Source organism: Falco punctatus, assembly GCF_963210335.1.
Source record: "Falco punctatus genome assembly, chromosome: 1".
NCBI lineage: Eukaryota > Metazoa > Chordata > Aves > Falconiformes > Falconidae > Falco > Falco punctatus.
The window spans coordinates 118,436,521-118,459,737 of NC_137580.1; the positions used below are offsets into that span (position 1 = coordinate 118,436,521).

Genomic DNA, 23,217 nt, shown 5'->3' on the forward strand with positions numbered 1-23,217 from the left:
TCTCAGACAAAGGATGATATGCATGTTCCTTCCATACACAGCATCCAAAAGCAAGGCATCAAAGTCATATTAATCAGTTGACATCATGGCATTTCTATTATCTGTCAGAAATTGCAACCGATCGACATGTTCTCAGACCTTTTCTGGGGGAACAGTCACATTCTCAAACTTACACTATACTAGTAACCCTGATTTCCCATCACTTCAAATCCTTCTCCCTTCTTCATCAACTCCTTCTACCACCTGTTGTCTCTGGTTTTGCCTGTTCTACCCTGAGATCACCCAGCCTTTTCACCCCACTCACCTGCTCTGTAACAGGAGCTTCTCAGCTGCTTTAGTAACTGATGGAAAGGGCATTCTTAATCTCACATCTTCATCCAGGGCTCTCGCTGCAGTTCTTTTCCATTGATACTTGCTGGAAAGAAAGGAAGATACTAAGTAACTGTGTAACTTTTATTTTCATTCAGCACATGCCCAGGTATTATTTTATACCTTCTTCCCTGTTCACAGTCAAGTGGTGCTGAGCTATCTTCGGCATCCCAGTTGCTCTCTTCCTGCTCTCTCTTCTGAAAGACATTATAAGTGTGAAACATCGTACATAATTACGTGGCAGACTTCTCTGTACCATTAAAGCTATACCACAAATTCACTGCAAAAAGAAACATTGGAGAAGAGTCAATAGAGTACAATTCCGAGACAGAAAGAAATTCACAGTCCCTCCATGCTTTGGTGCATGGGGCAGGGCAGTCTTCACAGGTAACTTCTAGCTTACTTGGAAGTATGCTGAAGAAATTACCTGAAGAAATGCTAGCTTACCTTTGGTACGGCCAATGTCATAAAGGGCAGAAATTGCCCAATACCCACTCTGTATGTCTCCCCCTGAATATTTTTAAGTTTTTGGTAGTTCTGTCATCAATCTGTTTTCCTCAAAAATCAGTTAATACCTCTAGTCTTATCTCATGCTCATTATGAGATTTTTTTAAACTACATAGCACACCACCACCACTTTGGACTAGATACTTCCTGCAGTAAATATCGGAAGCATGCATTTCATTAGTCAATAGGAGAAAGAGGGGTTTTAATAAGGAAAGTGTGCCCTACCATCTCCAGAGTCCAGTGCCCAGCTGCATCTTAGTGTTAGGAAGTAATGGGATGAGAAGCCTTGCTCTGAACGATCAGTGTTTCAGCAATTCTGTTTCTTTGGCATTAACATTCCAGGGAGCTCTCATTTTACATGGAAGGCAGCAGAAGTGCTGCTGCAGCAGAGGCTGGGCATTCCCTGTCAGACGGTTCATCAGGGTCCACAGGGCACACTGATCCCTTCAGCATGCCCTGCTCATTCTGAGAGCATGGCCAACAGCAGCACTTGCAAGCTGCAAATCCCATGGGGAATGTTTCTCAAATAGTGTTGTACTCAATAATCCATAGATTTTGTAAGATCTGCCCACTCCACTGTTTTGGGGGTTTTTTTCTGGACAACTTGATAGTTTTTGTTCTTTCTGAATTCCAGTTTAGTCTTTCATCTGACAAGATTCATGATTGGTACAGCTAAGTACAAAGAAGGAAAAATATTGTTCATAGTGCAGGAGTGAAATTGCTTTTGTGAGTAAGGTTGGCAATGGTTGGCTGAAGGCATACTGTTTCTTACACTGACCATTCAGAGACATCTACTTTGCTGTGTTAGCACCAAGAACAATTTTATCAATATGACTAATGGAAAAATATTTTTAAATGAAAGCAGCTTGTGGGGCTAGCTCCAGATTACTAGAAACCATATGGGAGTTGCTTGTGAGTCTTTTCGTTGTAGTGAAGGTTTCAGGAGCATTTAAAAAGCCAAAAGGTGAATCACACTGTAAAAAGAGCACAGAAGAAAATAAGAAACGTACAGAAAAGTTGGGTTTTCACTACAGAGCTGTTAGGGATATTCCCACTTTTTTTATAGAAGTTGTTTTGCTAAATGAATTAAAATCTGAAGAAACTGATTTTCTGGAGCATATAACCAGTACTAAAACTAATGCCAGAGAAATTGAAATGGTGACTGTAACATCAGGCTTTAAGAGGAACTCAGGAGTGACTCTGAGAATACATTCCAGTGCATGTGATTTCTGTATCAACCGACGCCACTAAAAAAGGAAGCAAGAAATACACTGCATAAGAACCAGCACAGTTTTTGCAGAATAGTCATGCCTTACAAGCCAGTAAGTGTGTGCAAAAACGTGTCTGCATCAATGATGGGTGCCTCAAGGCTCACGCTGAAGCACTGCCAACTGCCTCGCTCCTTTATGGCTGCGGGTATTGACCTGGAGACGGGGGAGGGGGGGGCATTATCAACATGAACTCATCACAGGAACCTCAAATATACAGCAGGAAATGCAACAATTCACAGTGCAGTGTAATATTGGCTAAAGGATCATTGCGAAGGTGTCTTTAGAGGAGGTAAAGATAAAATTGCACTCTCTGACTCACTACTAAGCTTCTAAATCCATGCAGGCTGGCACGCCCTCCAGTACTGGCACACCAGCTCTCCAGAAGCCCTTACTTCTCTCATTTTTCTGCCACTACGGCAGGCATACAAACCAGAGAAGTGCAGGGAATGGAAGAAGGTCGTTGCTAGTCAGTGCTTTCTGGAAGTATGCCTCTGCTGGAAAAATTTAGCGTCAGCAACACAGGGTTACTGCCACCTCTCTGGTTGAGACCAGATCCATTCCAGTGCAGAGCTATGCCTTTTTAAATCTAAAAATAATTTAAAAGGTTATCAAGGAGAATATAGTTGTCCATTGATGGTAGCTCATCACCCCTCTATTTAGATGAGAAAGATTTGTCCACACCACTGACACTTTCATCCCAGGCCTAAGATCCTGCTATTTGCCTGGGACAATAGGACTCAATGTAGGCAGTTCAGTTGTGAAGCAAGTTCAAAGAAGGCGCTATGAGAGATAGGCACCCTCTTTCTATCAAAGTTCTTTTTGACTTTGTCCGCTTCTTTAATCAGTTCATGTGTGGTATCAGAAATAGCTGTGTTTCTCTACACAAAGGACAGAACTTAAGACAAGAATTTGCTTAACCAATATTGCTACCAAAGCACTTCAAAACTGTTATCAGAATTGATCAAAGTCTTGAGTGTGGATCAGCCTCAAATATTTAAAATCACTGTTACTAATATTCTCGGGGATTTTTATCCTGATAAGCACATGGAAAAGATGGGCAGGAATGGGTTCTCAGCAGAACAAGCTCAGAAAGGATGCAAGTATAAGTAGCCCAGAAAGAAAGGAAAAAACCAGAAGAAAAAAGGACAGTGTCCACACTGAGAAGTGTTGGGTACAGTAAGAAATCAAAATTAACTGCACCTTAAGAAAGGAATTAAAGCAGAAAGCATATAAATAAACAAGAATAGAGAATTAGGCTTTTTATGAAATAAAACCAAGCAGAAATGAAAGATATGTTAGTACAGCCTTTGGCTCGGAGAGCAGCATAGGCTCACTGTGCCAAATGACCTTCTGACACCAAAGAAAAGTTTATTGGGCACAGTGCAGCCGCAGCACAGATTTGCTATACATTTCCTGCAACCAGACAACATTATCAGAAAAGACATGGGAAAGAAAATTCCATGGGATGGCCAAAGGCTGTGATTTCTAACTCACAGACATGTGAATGGAGCAGGTTCCAGGTGGTCCAATTCCTTTTCTGAACTGAGGAAATAAGTAATATCAGAGTGGTTTGGGGTTCAGGCACAAGACAGATGCCAGTACACATCAAGCACCAACCTTGTCTCCAAATGGCAGGAACAGGACTGACCTCCATCAGGAATGTACACACTGAAGACAAATGCAACACAAGGGGAGGAACATTCAGCCCCAGTGTGGAAGAGTTTTAACCACATGAATAACAACAACTACCCCATCATGTGGTATAGTTAAGCAAAAGCACGTTTATCTTCTCCATAGAAAGGCATGCCCAGAACAAAGACAGATCTGGTGTCAAAAAAAAAAAAAAAAAAAAAGTAGTCATCGGAGAATTGGAGCCGCTGGGGCCCAGGCATACAAAACACTTCCAGAAAAATCACAGGCTGCAGGTTTCAGCAAGGTGTAACTCACAGGAGCTGGGGAAGCCAGTATTTTGCATGAGAAAAAAACCAAAACAAAAAAAAAGCAATGGTTATTAACTATAAGAGAAAACACTGAACCAAACTCTAAAAATTATATCTGTAAAAAAAGCAGCAAAACATTGCTGCGTACAACAGCAGTGGGTAGCCAGCACAGGTTACCTGGATGAAAGAAGGAAAGTCCTCCCATTCATTCAGGCATCTAACTCCTTTCCAGAGCTGCCTTCTTACTAGCCATGAGGAACACATCTCATGGGCTGAGGACACTGGTGCCCAGGGACAGCTACCAGGCACACGGAGCATCTGTGCCCAGGTGGCAGCAGGTTCACTTTGTATGTCTGTGTCCTGTACTGCCACTGCCAGACCATCACCCTGAACTGTCACGGGGGAACAGGATGGAGTCGTTTGTGCGGTTTGTATTTGTGCATGTGTTTGGGTATGTTCAGCTGTGCTGATCTGAGCGGCCAGCTGTGCATATATGTACATGTGTGCTACATATGTGCACTCCGTGTGCATGTGCCACCTGGGATACTTCACTACATGGTTGGACCTGGGCTTGGAACTCCAGCGATCTTGCTTCTGTCACATTGCCAGATTCAGCCCTGCTCCCTGACAAGAAACACCTCTGGAATAAAGCCAGAAGGGAAAGTGCTGTTGAGGTAGAGAACAGTCAGGTATTGAGCACTGTGAGGTGGGGAAAGGAGGGCTTTCTACCACACAGCTGCCTGCAAGCTGGCCTCCTTCAGCTGGCAGGGCTGCAGGGCTTGTTGCTGCTCAATATACTCTGGCAGCGCCTGAGGCAGCAAGGGAGTGACAAGCATATTTGGGAAGTTCCTCTGGCTGACCTGGCTGGGAAGGCATAAACCTCACTATTCCTTTTCTATATTAGCCATGTGTGCTACTTGCTCAGGGCTGACAAAGAAGCATCTTTATGTAAAGCAAATTGATTGAAATAAGAAGCAGAGGAACCGACCAGAATGGCATGTTTGTGATCAGTGTCCAGCCCGACGTACCCTCCGAGAGCTATGGGTAAAAGCCTTTTGCCATAGGCCAACCAGCCTCGTTCATCTGGGACACTTCCCAGCAGGAGGCATGTCACAGCATTTGGCTCAAGGCAATAGAAAATGCAGGTGGTGGTCGGGAACCTCTGTATGTTACGAAAGACACACACACTCTCCTGCACACTTGTACGTGGCCTAAAAAGGGCTCTCTTGTCACCTGCAATGTGACAGTCATAATTCAAGAAACACTTTTCCAGTATTTTCTCCTCTGAGTCTTAAGGTCAAATCCCTCCCTTTCCCTTCTTTCTGAGAAGGCAAAGCTGCGATAGTATCAGCATCCAGTCTGTGCCCTGGCCCAGCTCTGAACTACTCGCCCTGCGCATGCCTCCCTCCTGCTGGGCTGCATGGCTGGCCTGCGCTAGAAGCAGCCCGAATGCTTTGCATAATGTGGAAACCCAGCTCCTGGGTGCCAAACTTCCTTGTTACCCAGATAATCCAACAATTATCTGCTGCTTTGGCAAGAGTGAACTGGTGGAAGCCCAGCATTTTCCCCTGAGCTAAATGCAAGCCACTGTCAACAACAGCCAAGTTTTCTCCAGTCCTGTGGTTCATCGTCAAGTTCCTGATCAACACAACTCACTTTCCTGCAATACTTCTGTGACCATTGAACACGTGCTACTTTCTCTGGCACAGATGTAGCATTCCCAGCTGAACGGAAGGACAGAACTCACTTGAGTTTCACTTACCAAGGGAAATCTTCTGTCATAACATTCAGATACGGGGGATAAAAATTACCCCCATAATTTTTTCAGAGTTATTGCCTCTTAAGACCCCTGATATTGAAGACTTTGAGTACAGAGAAGCTGCTGCAGACACTTCCCATGAGCTCACACACAATGATACTGGTTGCCTGTGCCACAGGGAGACCTGATGCCACATGGGAGACCTCCCTCCTGTTGTATTACACAGAGAAGAGGTAAGTGTTGGTCCTAGGGGATATACAGGCTCTCCTGCAGTTCCACAGCCACACTTCTGCTGCCAAAAAAAGGCAGTAAGTCCAGCTCCCAGTGCAAAAGCAGAAATGGAGAATTGTCTCTCTGTGGAACACTTCTATACCAAAGGAGAGGAAAAAGTTTACTCTTGTACACAGAAATCTCTTTTCTTATCAGAGAGCACCATGAATGTTGTTTCACATACTTATGTGAGAACTATGATGATGAAACAGTAAAAAAAAAAAAAAGGTGAACATGGCCATGGTCAACAGTGTCCATAATTCTCTGAGGAAAACTAGTTTATCTACACATTCACCGAGAGGTTCCTTCCCAGGAAGGCTTCAGACTCTGCACAGTGATGGTAAGGCAAATCCAGAGGGGAAACATTAGAATACCATAAATGGTATGGGAAAGGGATATGTGAGTATGTCTGTAAGGAGAACCATCACTTTAAATGAACTTCTAACATCTAAAACAAATGTATAAATCCCTGAGTCCTTATTTTGGCCCAGATCATATTCTCTGTGCAGCTGGTGGAGCCAAATGCTTCACTTACTCCCCAGAGTCCTCTAGCCTCCCCCTCAAATTTTACAATGTCAGCAAAAAATTAGATTCTTTCTTCTGAAACCTGACCCCTGAAAGTAGTAATATCAATAACTGTAAAAATAGGCACTCCAGCTGGGGTCCTCAGAGATGTGTTTGTATTGGAATTGCTGAGCCAAGGCATTTTTATACCAAATCAGGCTCCACTGTGTTCCACCAATATAGGTGAGCTCACTTTGATGAGAGCATCATACATTTTATGTACACTGGGAAGACAGACAACTTTTTAATCTTCGAGACAAACATGAATCAGAATGAGAGATATTTTCAAGCACCCCGCAGGGATCCCTCCCACTGGAGAGAGCATTCAGTGTCATCTGGCACAGGCATCTTAAATGTCCGTCAGCACTTGAAAATGCCCAGTCAGCCTTGGGCCCTTCAAGCAGGAGAGGAGACAGCAGATGTAAAATCAGGAGAGGACAACATGAGGGAGTGGATGAATGACTGAGTGCACAAGAAGTAGGGGCATCAAGTGAAATCAGCAGTTGACCCAAGACAGGAAGATGGGATTTTTCAGACCACTTGTAATTAATCTGCACAGCTCCTCACCACTGATGAAGTTGCTGCTGAATGTTTCCATTCATTCAAAAAGCTGCCACACAAATCCATGGGAGGAGAACCAGGTGCAGACCCCTGACCCCACACACCACAAGTGCATCAGGATTGGGATGTGCCTGAGGCAGGAGCACCTGGGGAACGGGGCAGTGTTCAGGGAGAGCCTCAGGACACCTGCCTGTTACCGCAGTTCCTGGACTTTGTCAGCCTCAGACACCAGCAAGGCTCTCAGTTTCTGCCAGGGAGATGCTGCTCTGGGCTGGCCTTTGGGCTGACCCAGAGCAACTGCCATGTCCTGACACGTGTCACCCCCAGCCAACGTGCAGCAGCAAGGCAAGTAGGTCCCCTCGGGGCCGGCACCCGGCAAAGAGGCACAGAGAGCCTGGAGCCCAGGTGCTGCTGCTCTGGTGCCAGGGCAGCTCTGCTCCCTGGAGGGGGGATGCCCCCCTGCACGGGCAGGCAGGCTGGGCACAGGCAGCTCCAGGCGCAGCCGCTGCGTGTGGCGCTGGGCAGAGCACTCTGTGCGTTCATCCCATGGCCTTTGAGCACAGCCTCAAATGTTCACTGGGTTCAGATGCAAAGGTGTGACTTCAGCACAGGTGGGCCTACTCACGGCTAAGAAAATCCCACCCACAGGCTCCTACAGACAGCAGGGATACCATCAGGGCTTTCAACACGGCTCCTGGAGTTTATCACGGATCCTGGGTTACTTCTTCAGTGTCTGGCCCATAACCTCAGTGTTCATGCCACCTGACTAGCAAGATAGAAGCTAACACAGGTGTGCCATTGCATGTCTGTACTGCAGCCTCCAGAGTCATGCAGAGATGCCTGAACTACCTGCATTGCTGCTTCTTGCCCAAGTAGAAGAGCCTTGCTGTGCTGCTTAGCCTGTTCTGTAGCTGGGATCATGAAATCATACAGAATAGCTGAGACTGGAAGCATCTCCAGAGGTTTAGTCCAACATCCTACTCAAAGCAGGCTAAATAGATCAGGTTGCTCAGGGATTTGTTCAGTCAAGTCCTGAACACCTCCACAAATGGAGCCTCTTTGGACAATCTGTTCCTGCCTTTGATCACTGTCATGGTAAAAATAATTTTCTTTTTATCCAATCTGAATTTCTCATGTTGCAGTTTCTGTCCACCTTTTCTCACTGTATCAGATAGCTCTAGGTATCTCTTAGATCTCCCTTTACCCTTCTCTATTAGATTGAGCCAACCCATTTCTAATAGCTTCTCCTTGTACACCATCTGGTCCAGTCCCCTGACCCTCTTGGTGGCCCTAAGACTACAAAACAGTCCTTAGAAACAAAATTCTCACCCAGAGTTCTTTGTGACAATGTTATGTTCTTGACAGTTTTACAGTGTCTTTGTAAAAGCACTTTAGGTCAAAACATTCTTTTCTTCTACATTAAGAAACCCTCCTCATGTATACTTTTTCACTGAAAAATCTTGGGTTTGATTAGACTAAACAAACGAAGCTCTTTTATTTGCTACTTTTTAACTCAGTGGTTAGTTTTCTAGATCGCTTTTTTCCTGCACCAGTTCCAGTCTGTGAAGAAGTGGCAAGTACCACATCTGGTAAAGGGGCTCATACAGCAGCCTTCCCATCTCCAGAGCTGTACCAGAACTTTCCAAGGCCTGGGTTTGCAGTGCTCAAAAGATTAAAAAAACCAAAGCCACTCAATATTGAGATTTTTTTGCCATCTCTGTAACTTTTCGTGTCCTCTCTGTATCACACAGAAGCAAAAAGATTAGACACAGCTCTTACGAGTTCATCTTGCTGTGAACCTTCTGCCACTGACAGGTCAGACGACAGCATAACTGAGCCAGGAACAACCAGTGGGTAGGGCTGCCCACACAAGTATCTCTGGCACACCAAGGCAGGGCCTACAGAATATCTGTGGTTCCTTTAATGTCAGAGGCCAAGCAAAACTAAGCTTGTTGGCCTCTGCATCAAAGAGCAGCTCATGCCACATTTTTTGTTTAACTCTAAAGATAAAGCCTGAAATTGTATCAAGGATCTACACTCTTTGGGGACTGTTACATCACCTATTCTGATGACACCCCCAAAAAAAGAAACTGCTGCTTGTGTATGCTCCCAAGCACTGCACTCCCACAAGGCACTTGTGCCTGCAACAGAATTGTGAGAAGTGTGTTGCTGGGAGAAGGTAATAATCAAAATTCTGAGTTACAGCTCATACTATGGCATCTAAGAAATCACTCTCAGAGAGCTTGTGAGGAAAGATCGGAGTCGAGTAGACTGCTCACTATTTTCTACTGTCAGAAACTTGTTCAAACCCAACTACAGGTTGCATTCCAACACCAAACTTGTTCCCTCATTAAAGACCCAGTAAGCTTTGGGAAAATATGCAAATGTGCAAACCTAAAATATGGCAAAGTCTCACAGAGAAGCTGTGCAAGTAGATGACACCAAGAAGTGCCTGAGTTAGAAGACCATTTCAGGAAAGGGCAGAGGACACCTGCAGACTCTGTCAGCATCCCTACCTGGGCCACCTCCACCAGCCCATGAGCGCAGCTGCTCAGCCAGGCCTTTATCCATTTACATCATACCCTGATGGCCATTACAGAGTGGGAAAACAACTCTGCTGAATCAAGAACACATGTACCATCAAATATCTTCAAATAAGTAATTTTAGTATTAAACCATCCTCATGTGGAATATCTAAAAGGACCAGAGTGTCACAGCACTATCAAAACCAGCCAGCTGCAGTAAGGTTTTTACCATCCCAGACCAGGTTAACTTCAATAAGTAGCTCCTACATCTTGCCCCAGCACAGCCACCAACCCCCCACAAGGTTTCAACAGTTCATCTACTGTTCGTGCTGTTTCTCCATCCTCCTCAGGCCAGTCCACCCTGCTTCTTGCCTCTGCTGCATCCAGATTCTTCCTTCTCCAGGCTCCTAGCAGGACAGCCTCTCCTCATCCAGACCCCCTGCTTCTCCCAGGGTGATCTTTCCTCCCTCTATTTCATGCAGAGCTCCCCTTCCCTACCCCCTTAGAGCTATTTAACTACTCTGCAGGAACCAGGCACAGCTGCACCTTATCCACGTCAGCCAACCCACCGCCCCTGAAGCCAGCCCACAGCTGTATGTTATCAATGTTAATTAACCCAGCTTCATTCCTCTACAATTCCTCTATGCCAGAGAGTATTGGTCTCTGACATAATCTCACATGAGGTGCTCACCATGGATCTGCTGTGAGCATGATGAGCGTATGTGCTTGTCATGACAGATAGAAAGGAAGTAGGCTCTGATGTGACTTATTTTTTGGTGGCATTGCTGTATCTGCATGGGAGGCAAGTCCTTCTGGGAACCTAGGGCAACAGGAAAGAATGTGAAAGGATTAATAACAATTTGATGAAAGCCAAGATAGAAATTCACTTGCTTTTAGAATTCCAAACTACTGTATTCTGAAGTCTGCTATGATTTAAATGCTGGTCACACTTTGTTTTGCCTGACTTTACCTTCCACAGTCCATAAAGTGACTTCTGCACTCAGATCGGTAAATCTAGAACATTTTATCCTGCTTAATATCACTCGCTTCCACCAGAGGTAAGAAAGGCTTAACTGCCTTTGTCCTAGCACATATTTTTTTTAAGATTAGTATAAACATTTTTAGAAAGAAAAAAATTTTTCAGGTAGTTATTCTTGCCTCTGAGAAAAGAACACACTCCCACTAATTAGCCCCAAAAGAAGGACTTCTCCAGTAACTCAACAGTGGCCTGAAGTGAGAAGGCATGAACAAGCTGCAAAATCTCAATATCCAGTGACATACTGCTAGGACAGGGCAGGAGGGGATAGGCAATGCAGGTTTCTTTCTGGATCTGAATCAGAAAGGTCCAACAACAAATGGCTTAATAAAATAGCCAGTTGGATAAGACAGAATAAAAAGATGAACACAGATGATAAGTAAATATTATATCCCTTCAGATGTTGGACACCCCGTGATTGTGCAGCATTGGATGGACCCAGAATGGATTTTCCCATGGTACACTGCAGAGATCCCATCTGTGGAGAAGTTCTTTGTTTTCAGGTCATTCGTGCTACTAAAATTTGCTTACAGAAACCCCATTATACTCATAAAGGATGTCCACATGAGTACTTTTTGCACTTTTAGGTACAGGCAAGGTCTAGACACAGGCAGCCTAGAATGCTGCATCTCAAAGAGTATTTTATATTTTAGCAAATCATTTTGTGCAGAATGTCTGTCCATTATGCCTTTGAAGTTCTGTGGCATTTTGGTATTCAAGTAACAATTATGCAGGCAGTAGAAGCTCATATTTCTGCCAGGAAGCCACATTAGATGATCTGTAGGTACAGATCTTCAAAGTGATATCTGTCCCCTGTCACACTCTCAGAAGTGCAGTTCTCAGGGTCTGTATTTAATGGGAGTGGGAAGGAGAAGAGGAACACAAGAGGACATGAGGAGAAGATACGGAAAATGGTCTGGGGAGATGGAATGTAGAGTTTGAAGGCTCTGTCTAGGAAGACATGAAGAGGAAGGGTCACCAATCAATGTTGCAGCTGCTTTCTCACATACAGTAGCTTTCTGTTGCCTTCCAATCCCAGAGCCTCTGTCTGTACAGACTACCAGGTTTTACCAGCTGCTGTTTGCCAGTCTCTTCAATGACATTCTTCAAGATCTTTTATGTCTCTGGCTGCACCCAAAAGCAGTGGAAAATTTTGAATAAAGACATTAAAGTCTTTCCCTCATCCTGCTTATGAAAGGACATCACCAGTGCATTTCCCAGTCCATGCCAGCACTAGAGGTGGCACAATTTATTTTACAGTCCCCCAGATATAAAACATTTTCACAGAAAGAATATATCAGCCAAATTCCACTGTTCAGAGAGAGCATGATGGATTGCGAAAGGAAGAAATAAGAGGGGAAGAAAGAACTGATGCCCAGTACTATGAAAACTGAATACAACAATGGGTAACTGCCAAGTAAATGAAGAATCCATGTCAGAGTAAATGCTCAGGGTTATGGTATTGGTCTGATCATGACAGGTCAGCAAAAGAACCCATTCAGACCAGCTGGAGAGACATATCTTACTCCTACTTTGCAGTGCCTACTTGTAATTGGTTAGAGCTGCCACCTGTCCTAGGACACCTGCCATGTGTATTTCTTCAGCCATTGCTGAGAGACTTGCTGCTGCATTCTTGTAGGCTCAAGCTCCAACTCTCCTCTCGTGGCAGACCTGACAAAAAATTAACCATGAATATAGGCCACTTGGTACGGATTGCCCAAGAAATGCAATAGTGACTGGTCCTGTGCCCAACTAAAACAGTTTTCTGTTGATAGAAGTTGATGGAGGTGGAGGAGGGACAGGACCCAAAGTCAGGTAAGTCATCAACATCAGTAAGGATGGAAGTTTCTGTTTTGCTGTGGTGGAAGCAGAGGTGCCAGACAGCCCAGAAAAGATTCAGCCTGGGCAACAACCAGCATTACCCACTCAGACTTGGGCAGAATAGAGAAGCTTCAGACCACACCAATGAAGGACATGTCCAGAATTTACAGCCTGGGGAAAAGGAGTCAAGGAGGAAAACTCTAGGAGTCCAGCAACAAGCCAACATCAGACATAGGAAAAAAGGAAAAAGCACCTAAGACAATAATCAAAGAGAGCTTAATGTAAGCTAGACCTCGAACACCAAAATGCCTCAGGAAGAATTTTATAGTGACAGAAAGTGTTACTGTGGGCATACCAGAGCCTGCATAAGTTATTGTATTGCACCTACATATCAATAACCTTTACAGATTTCTTGCAAGTATTACACTAATGCTAATGCTTCTGTCTAGTGTGTTACCTTAAAATCAGTGAGCAATATTTGCTGAGGATAGTAGCATGAAGATTGTGTTGCTTATGAGTAAACGCTCCTTTCAAAATAGTGCGTTGTTCATATCGATTATTCCCACTTGAAATGTAAGTCATCTCCACAGCAGAATGAAAAGAAGGAAGATAATTTCTCTTGGGGGTCTTGGAAGGGGCAGGCCATAAACGGAGATTTTTTTAGATATTTCAACTTTATTTCATCTAAACTGCTGAAATTACCTGTCTGTCATTTCTGGCCCCTCTCAGCATGGGGGGAGGGGAGTCATATCTTCGCAGCTGGCAGAAAGTGAGGCAGCTGCCTGGTCTCCGTCTCAGGAAGGATCTATTTTCAGCATATCCAAATCCCCCCTCCTCTGTAGGGAATGTCAGCACTCCAGTGCCTTGCTCACACTGCGTTGCTGTGCAGGATGTTCTATATCCAGAGATGTCTGTCAATCAGCCACTTCTTTTTAGCTGTGCTGTGTTCCTTCTGGTGCCAGTGGAGTCCAACCCTGCATAGATGGAAACAGAAATGGCAGAAAGAATTATTCACAGGACTCTCTTTGCTTTTCTTTTTGCATCCAAACGTTGTTGGCTCTTTCAGGACTGTCTGCATCATCTAGCTGAATCTTGGTTAGGTATGGCACTCAGACACACAGACTGAATGCAATCTTATTGTAAATTTCCATACTCCAACCATTCTGAATTTATGTTTATAATCACCTTCTCTTTTGTAAGAATAATTTTTGTGTTTTGTTTTGTGGTTTGTTTGGGTTTTTATTTAAAGTACACAAACATATACACCCCTCCTCTCTCCCAGGATTGTCAGCTTTCCTTGGATTGTATCTACTTGACACTAACCTGTGCACATTATTTGCATTTCTCTTTCTTGAATATCATGAGATTACTTTCTTCCAGTTTCTCCAGCCTGTTGTGTTCTTCTGAATAGAAGCATACAATAAGAACATTCAATAACATCAATTTAAGCAACAGTCTGTGTGACTGATCAACAAAAACCCACAAGAGAAGATGGCTCAGAGATAGTAAGCAATGATGCTGGGCTCAAGAAGCTCAGGAAAGAAAGTAGGAAGTGATCACAGCTATCCTGAAGGGAGCTGAACTTACCTCAACACAAAAAGGACCTTTGCTTTAAATAAACAGCTGTTATAGTAGAGTAGCACAACTGTTTATGTGAATGATTTTCCCTAAAACAACCAGGAGAAAGTATAATCCTCCTGAGCCAGTCAGATGAGACAGGAGGAGAGAAGGGGTGGGGGGGGAAGCATGTATAGGGCTCAGGCCAACATAGAGTTTAAGATCAATATAGCAATAAGCAAAATTAACTTTGAAGACAGCAATGGGCTTTGGCTGGCTTCAGCCTCCATGTTCCTTCCCAGAGACTGGGGATGCCCAGCATCACGATGGCGAGCATCTAGAAACTGGTATTTGGAATCATGTTTGTACTGTGATTCAACTGTATGTTGTTATCGCTACATTATGCTTGTGTTGCAATTTCCATATTTTGCAGTATCAATCTGCTAAAGCAAAATCCTGTGTAATGTCAAATATCTTCAAATAGATACATCTGGTCTTAAAACTTTAAAGCCTTTTTGTGTGGAATATGCAAAAGAGCCTGATCAGAGAGCATTGGAATCTGACAATCCAGAAAATTCCCTTTAAAACACTTTATTTAACAAAAGGGAGATTATAATTATTAAAGTGCTAAAGTAAAACAAATGGCTAAAAGTAGTCCTAAATAGTTTATCAAATTAATCTTCTTTTTAGGTTTGTTTAAAAAATGGGGTTTGAATACTAGCTGTGATAGCAGAGCTAACAGGATCAAGTAGGTACACAGCATTTAGTGTGATGTGCCCGTGCTGCTGAAACACAGCAACTGTTAACACAGTTTTCCAGCATGGGATATGAAGGCATGGACCCCAAGTAAGATTCTTTATTGCATACATAAGTGCTGGTTATATACAATCACTAATCCACCCAAGTTCTGCCCTGGAATATGCATACATGCAGCACAGCACCTTTGCAGCCAGTTCACACTCCACTAAGCTGTTTTCTCCGTCCATGCCCATCTGAGAAGGTCCCTTCTTCCCAGATCAGGATCTAAGCTGTGGGAGGCTTTGGGCATGCCCCTCATTGCAGGCAGGTGTGCACAGAATTGATTTCCAGGTGAGCTCAGGAGAGCCAGATTTAGTGCTAGTTGCTTCCTCAGTACATTTTAAGGCATAATCACTCTGCAGCTTGGCACTCCGACAATGAACAAAGCCTTTTCTTTTATCTCCACATCCAGGGCTTGGGAACAAACAGGAAAAGCCTGCACAGATTCGAGAAAGAGCCCTTACATCCAGCTCACAGACCTCAGTGCAAAGACAACTGAGCTGCAGCTCACTACAGTGACATGTACAGCGTGACGAAGAAGGCACGTGTTGCATTAGGATATAGGTGGCCTATTTAGTAGCTATATTGTCTGTCTGGAACAGATTCTGGGGTGAACTAATGTATCATATTGTGCCATAGCTGCCAGGTCGAGAGAACCAGCCAGTGTTCTCCAGATTGGATTCTGGGAGCAAAGTGTCATGTCTGTATGTGGAGTCACATTGGAGTGAAACAACGAGACATGCTGACAGTAACAACAATTTCAATCTCACCAAATTTCCCCATCACCTCTGCTTGGCCCTGAAAAGAATAATGTGCATCTCCTATAAGCTATTAATTTGACAGCTGTTGATATGAAAGATTTAGTACTTCCAGAGGGGAAAGCCAACTATGCCATGCTCCAGACTGAGATGAGATGTACAAAGAATCTAGGAATCCAGAGTGGAAAATGGCATTATAAAGGTGGGACATAACTGCACTCTTTTCGACTGGCAGGCAAGCTGGCATCCTGATGCTCCCACAGAAGAATCATTTGCACCAGTTCTGGATAATCCCATGTTATGCATGACATCCAGTGACACCCCTGAGATACAGAGGTTTGTTTGGGATCCCTTAGTTTAATAAAAACATGGGCACAACTGACAAAACTGCAAACAATATGCGATACAGGAAATACAGGAACAGAAAATATAGATTCTGTAGTGTTTAACATCATCAATAACAAACTGGATGATGGGACAGTACACACTCTCAACAAATTTGCATATAACACAAAACTGGGAGTAGCTGATAAGGATCTCAGCAGCAGGCTGGAGAAAAGGGCTGACATGAAGTCCAACAAAGGGAAGCGTGAAGTCCTGTAGCTGAGAAAGAATAGCCACATGCGTCAGCACAGGCTGAGAACCTGGAAAACAGCTTTGCAGAGAAGGACCAGGCAGTCCTGGTGGAGAGCAATGCGCCCTTGCAGCAAAGGAGGCTAAGCATCCTGAGGTGCATCAGGAAGAGCATCAGCAGCAGGTTGAGGGAGGTGATCCTTACCCTCCGCTCAGCACTGGTAAAAGGGTAAAATAAACTGCAGGAATTATCAGAAAAGGGAATAGAGAAAAAAACCCAAAACAAATCCCCAGATTGCATTGCAATATAAGTCTGTAACACTTGGAAACAGTGGCTGTTCTTATCCCTCATCTCAAAGAGGAGATAGCAGAACTGAATAAGGTCTAGAGAGAAAAATAAAGACAGTGGTTCAGAGATTTGAACAGGATGGTCTACCTAGACTAGTATGAATAATCGCTTCTGATGGACCTATTCTCAAAAAAGTAGACTATATTTTTATGAAAATTAAAAAAAAAAAAAAGAAGAAACAACACAACAAAATTTGTTAATTCTTTTTAACTCGTTTACCCTTTGACCTTCACAGCGTTCTGTGGAAATTATTTCTACAGGTCAATTGGGCAATCTAAGAAAAACTACTTCATTGATACCAGGTGTCCCTTAGCTATTTTTTCATATTCATCTTTGCATACCTGCCATTATTTTGTGGAGTTATTGAGACCTAGGTGTAATCAGCCACTCTCAAAAAAGAAGGGTCCTGTCCTATGTATGTCCTCTATGTCCAGGCCACTCCTGATCTCTGATCAATCTCACTTTTTTTTTTTTTTTTTTTTTTATTTTGGTTTCTACTACAGACATACGGTTTTCAGTGGAATAATCACATGGATTCCCCAGGCAGGTTGTGGGTGCCCAGTCAACTTAGTAACATAGCGTAGTAATGTTTCCTTGGTTTATATTCTATTAATGTTTCGAGTGCTGCCAAGCCCCAATCTATTTCTTTCTTTTTTGAGCACCATACTTTTTAATTCCTTTGCCTAAAGTTTCTGAGATGTCTGATTAGGCCAGGAGCCTGAACTCATCAAAACTTTGCAGATGACCTGCACAAATAATTTTTGTAAGGTGATGAAATCAGTACTGTTATAAGACTATTATATCTCTAAACCTGATCCTACAATGAAGGACAGTTTGTAAGAACACAAAAAAATTCAGAAACAGATCAGAAGCACAAAGATCTTTTAATAGCGTCCCACAGAAAGGACCATGATAGAGCACATATCCATGCTACCACTCATGAAGGGCCCCACACTGGAGCAAGTGGAAATTTCCTGAAGCAATGGCAGCCCATGGAGAGCCCATGCTGGAGTAATAGAAAAATATGAAGAGGAAGGAGCAGCAGAGAGGAACTGTTATGGACTGACTGCTACCCCCTTTCCCATCTACCTGCACCACTCAGAGGTGGGGTTAGAGGAGTGAGCAAGGAAGAAGTGGAGTCTGGGAAGTGTTAGGGAGAAGCATTGTTTTAATTTTTGTCCTTGTTTCACGGTAATTGAATCTATTTTAATTGCCAAAAATTACACAAATTTTCCTCAAGCTGAGTTTGTTTTGCCTGTGACAGTAACTGGTGAGCAGCCTCCCTGTCTTCATCTTGACCCATGAGCTTGTCCACACTGTTGTCTGCCTTTCCTCCTCCTGTTGAGGAGGGGAGATCGAGATCAACACCGTATTACACCATATCACAATGACTTTTCACTGTAGTGTGCTGTGACAAGAGGCAATAGGCACAAACTGAAACACTGGAAACCCCATTCAAACATGAGAAAAAAGAATTTAACAGTGAGAGCATTCAAGTGCTGGAACAGGTTGCTGAGATAAGCAAAACCTGTAACAAAGTCCAGACTTCTACTTATTCCATGCAGCGCTATAACCTGTAGTTGCAACTCCAAGAAAATAAATTTAAGTTACAAACTTTTTTATTATTTCAGTTATGGTTTACCTGTTTAATAATTTTATTTCTGCAAAACAAAAATCACTTAAATCAGATTTTTAGAAAACAGAACATGATAAAATGAAAATTAACTAGAAAAAGTGATGAATGATGTAGTTGTTCCAATCTGTGTACATTTCATTCATCCAGATCCAAGGTGACCTAAACAACATGAAAAACAATACAAAATGCTGGCTAGATTAGAATTAGTTTCATTAATAATTTATAAATTACTTCCATTTTGAAACTGAATTTTCAATTGTTGGTTGTATTTTCACCTCATCCTCCTGGTTTTTTTTCCCCTCTGATCATTGCAATGTAGAGAGAATGAACAGAGGAAGTGTTTCTTATTATTTTCTGATTATTTTTACTTAATGTCTTTCTTCCTCTCTGTAAGTTTTAAAAACTTAAGAAGCCTTCAAAAGTTATAGGACACCTAATTAAGCGAAGAACAGAAGGAAGGAAAAATAATTGTGCTGGAAGAGACTGCTTCTATGATTATATAAATAGGTAGGAGGATGAGGGAAAAAAATTGAACTGTACTAAGGATTTTGACATGGTATCCTACAGCAATCTTATTCAAAAGAATCCACTGGATAGATGAACTACTAGATTTCTTGAAAATCGGCTGGATCCCTGAGTTCAAGGGATAGTGATGAATGGCTTGATAGTTAGCTGTCAATAACACTAGCAAAGGAAAGTTAAAGACACAGGAGACAGGAAAACAAGTCATCTTTCATTCTATCTTGAATATGCTGCCTTCCCAGATATTCACCCTAGGAGGTGAAGCAAAATAAAAGATGTCAAACAGACAGAGAGTATGATATACTGCAAGTGTTATCTTTGAACCAGTGTACCCGAATCCAAGTCATCCTCTTTAATTACCATGTGCAGTGTTAAAGAAGTTTCTTCACTGTAGGTACCCTGTAGCAGAGTCTCAGGCATAATCTGAATTAATCAATCTATTCAGTGCAGCATCAAGATGCAGCTCGAACTGGGTGCCTCTGGAAAGGGACCCCAAACAAAGTAATTCCTGGGAAATTATACCCTTACAATCCAAGTTTTCCTGCCCCTCATGCAACAGTTCAGTCCAGTAATAATATTGTAGTCTGGAGACATTTGTTCTTTACTGGGTCTCGTTGCTCCCTCTAGACAGATCATTTCTTCTCGTATCTCTGAGGTTGCAGCTTCTGCCAAAGAGGGTAGTGACCTTCCTTGCTTCCTTATCTCCAGGCACAATCCAGCTCTGGGACCTGCTTTTACTGAAGTAGGCAAAAGTTTCAGTGTCTCTAGGTGAAAGTTCACAGCTTGCAGCCTAAGGCTTCAGCAAATTCAACTAGTAATGCTAAGCAGTTAACTCCAGACAGTTTCAATCCAATATTCCTTAACACAGAGGACCCAAGAAGGAAGCTGAAATACAAAGAAACATTTTGCAGCTTCTACTAGACACATAAACGCTGTAGTGTCTGTAGAAGTGGATATTGCCAGGGTCACAGAGAGCCTTAATCAGAATTGAAAGGATGAGAGGCTTCTTACAGCTCTATGGATTCCAGCTGCTTAGCTTTCAGTTCCTGCACAGCTCAGAAGTCACTGTGTCAACAGCCAAAGGCAAGTTTATCAAAAAACCACAGATCCAACTCAGAGTTAATGTTATGTAGCATAGAAAGAACAGTCAAGTCTGTTCTTTGTTAAACAACTATATAATGCATTAGAAGAGGTGGAAATCTATCCTTTCTTTCTCTCCCTTTATCCCATTTTGCATGCTAGAGGATGAATAAGACCTTTCCATTTTCTTCAGTGGTATTTCTACAAGTACTCAGTATTATTTTTCAGACAGAAACTATAAAGCCTCTACATTTATTGTTCAGAAAGACATTGCAGCCTCATAAAAGAATACTTGATCTCAGATGTTTCAGTTGTACATGCAGTGTTGGAAACATACAAAAGTTCTTTAAAGCAGTGAGCTGAGAAGACTGGTCATCCTCTCTGAGCCTTCTTACAGTGCTTCGCCTCCCAGACATTTGAGGGAGAGCGTAAGCCTTCAGAATATGCTACAGCATCACAGTACCTCATCCTAGGTCCATGGAAGAACTTCAAATAGCAGATCACAACTAACTCATTGCAAAAGAAATGACAGCTCTGCAGGTCCCCAAAGGTATTCCCAGACTCCTCATTAATCTCACACTTCTATTATATAGAGCAGCTGGAGTGTTCTACTTGTGTCTTTTCACACTACACCCTTTCCACAAGATATAAATTTTCTGCTGTCTAATGCATATCTATAGCACCAGAGGATATGGCCACACCAGATTCCCTGAAGTGGCCATATCCTTAAAATTCCCTGTGAATTGCTAAAAGCCATGTGAGTGGCTTTTTCCTCCCAATTACTTAATGCATCTCTTCCCAGGTTTACCTAACATTCACCTTCACTGGCAGCTACCATGCTTAGTTTAAAAGCTATCTGCACAGCTATATTTGTTTATACATAGATAAATTTGCCTGTCTTAAGGCACAATACATCGTAATTGATGTGTTCTTGTTCCTTTATGTAAAGAGCATCCAAAATCTTTGTGAGTTTTGCTTAAACTAATGATTCTTCTTTTGTTTGTGTGTTTTAGAAATGACAAGGCATTTTAAGATTAAGAAAAAAGTTCTTTCTTAATCTAGGTTTGTATTCTTAGGGTGAGGTTTATGTTACTTTTTGTTAATACTTTCTGTTGAATGAGACTTCTGGCAGAATATCTCTACCTGTAATACTGAGGATTTGTGCTGGATTGCTATGAGGGAAAAGTCAGTCATGTCTACATCCTCAGGTTAGAAATGTCAAGACCTGGAGCCTCCCAGGAGTCCCCTAAACGTCTGTGGATTTTGGGTTTGTGCTTGGAGAGGCTGGGGAAGGTGTTCTTGCATTTGGTAACTATAGCCACTATCCAAGGTCTCTACAATAGCAGCAAATTGGCAAGCTAAGATTGCCAATAAATGTAAAAGACAAAGGATGCAAAATGCCAGTAATCACTGCTAATCTGACATTACCACAACTTTTGCTAGACATACGTCTGAGCAAACCAGCACAGCCAGATATGGAGAACAGCAAAAAAAAAAAAACCTTTAAAATTCAATTTAATTTTGTAGCAAAACAGCAATACTTCAGAAGAAGGTGAAATAGGTAACAAAATATATGAATCAAGGGGGATAAACAATCTTCTCTTATCTTTTGAAACTAGCCAGCAAAAGGTGAAGGAGCTGTAAATAAGGGCAGTAACACAAGCATTATATGGTTCTGCAAACTTTTGGAATGAGACTATACTAGAGTGTTCCTGTGCTTTATTTTCAGAATATTTCAGAATAGAATCTCCCCAAAGCTCTTTGTAATAGTAATCCTTCTCACTACTGCTGAATCCTGAGACACACAAATCTTATATGTCAAACAGCAATTCAGAGTCAGGAGAAGAGAAGCCAACAATTCCAAGTCCCAGTGTCCTGCTCTATTTGCTGGACAGCACTTCCTCCTTTCAGATTCCTAGTCAAAATATTTATAGGAGATTTATTCACATAGCTAGTAAGACTTCAAATATTTCTAAATATATCCATGAGCACGAATGGGAATCATGCACTCAGGCAACTTTGCCAAACAATGCTTTGCCAAAAATTTTTTGACCTAAGAAAGAGGAGGAGGGAGTTGTATGTGCAGACCAGAACCTATAAAAGTGGTGGTAGGACAAACCTGTTCTGTTTCCACAGAAAGCTTCAAGGTAAGAGTATGGAGGGCTGAGTGCTGGCAGAATCCCACTGCATTGCTGTTGCCTGTGGAACTGCTTCAGTTCAAAGGACCGCCTCTATCAATAGATTTTCTTCCTGTTTTCAAGTCACTGCCATATTTTTGCCCAGTGACTTACCCTTGCGAGTCTATGCAAAAATAAGAAGGAAATTGTCATTTTTGTTTTTCAGTATTGACCAGCTTCCAGCCTGAGTGCCAGCTGGTATCACAAGAGGTAAGACTCTGATTTACCTACTCCATAGCAATAGACTTTCCAAGATTTATTTTTTTTTTTTTTTGTGCAGCTGTATGGGCACTTCCCATACCCCTTTACATCTGTGCATACTAATGCAGTGCAATTCTACCTGAGCTCTATCTAAAAGAGTAAATTTCCTTTCATAAGCGGGTTGAACACATTTGTTTGGTACCTACTGGGAGATAGCTGACCTCTTACCACACAGAACTGTTAACAGGAGATTGCCTGTAAAGACAAACCCAGGAAAGAGAAGATAAATGAACAGCACGTACATAGTTAAGATTTTGTCAAATCCCACTGAGCCATTTTATTGAGAATTTTCCTCTTTTGGTACAAGTTAATCTCAAAGGATCAGCTTGAACTGGAAAAGGAAGAACAACTGCAGAAGCTAAAACTCTGATTTTGAACTAAGGTAAAAGCCTTGCATAGACAATGCACACCTGTGCTTCTGCTTAGTCCATACCTTTTTTTATGTTCCTCCATCTCTAAGATTTATAAAAATTACATGGTCTAATTTGTACAAAAGAGAAAGAATATAAGTGGGATTTCCTAATTCTGATAAGATGATTTCCCTTGATATCGCTGCTGTTTTGTATAGAAAATATTTATATTGTGCAAATCAATCCAATTTTTCTGTGTAGCCTACGGAATCATTGATAGATCTAAAGAAACGAATGTGTAGAAGGTAATAATGGAGACAAAGTCAAAATAATCTAAATCAAAGACACTTATCTTCTTTAGGTTCTAAACAAGTTAAGGGATATCTAGGTGAAAAGCAGGTAAGAAAGAGAGGGAGAATGTAAGAATAGGCTGAGCAAAACACTACAGAGAATCAGGTGTGTTGTACAAAGGTACATCTTCCCTCACTCAGAACTGTAGTCTGTCTCTCCGGTTCAGGCCTGTGCCATACTGC

The 23,217-nt window shown here is 42.4% G+C and overlaps 1 long non-coding RNA gene across 1 annotated transcript; it reads right to left on the reverse strand.

Annotated features, from left to right (window-relative positions):
- Window positions 1-99: 99 nt before the first annotated feature.
- On the reverse strand, window positions 100-23,216 carry LOC308069416. Its single transcript, XR_013930384.1, has 3 exons — window positions 22,016-23,216; window positions 13,947-19,553; window positions 100-13,597 (listed from the first exon to the last, which is right to left on the reverse strand). It is a non-coding gene; the product is annotated as an uncharacterized lncRNA (long non-coding RNA).
- Window position 23,217: the final 1 nt, after the last annotated feature.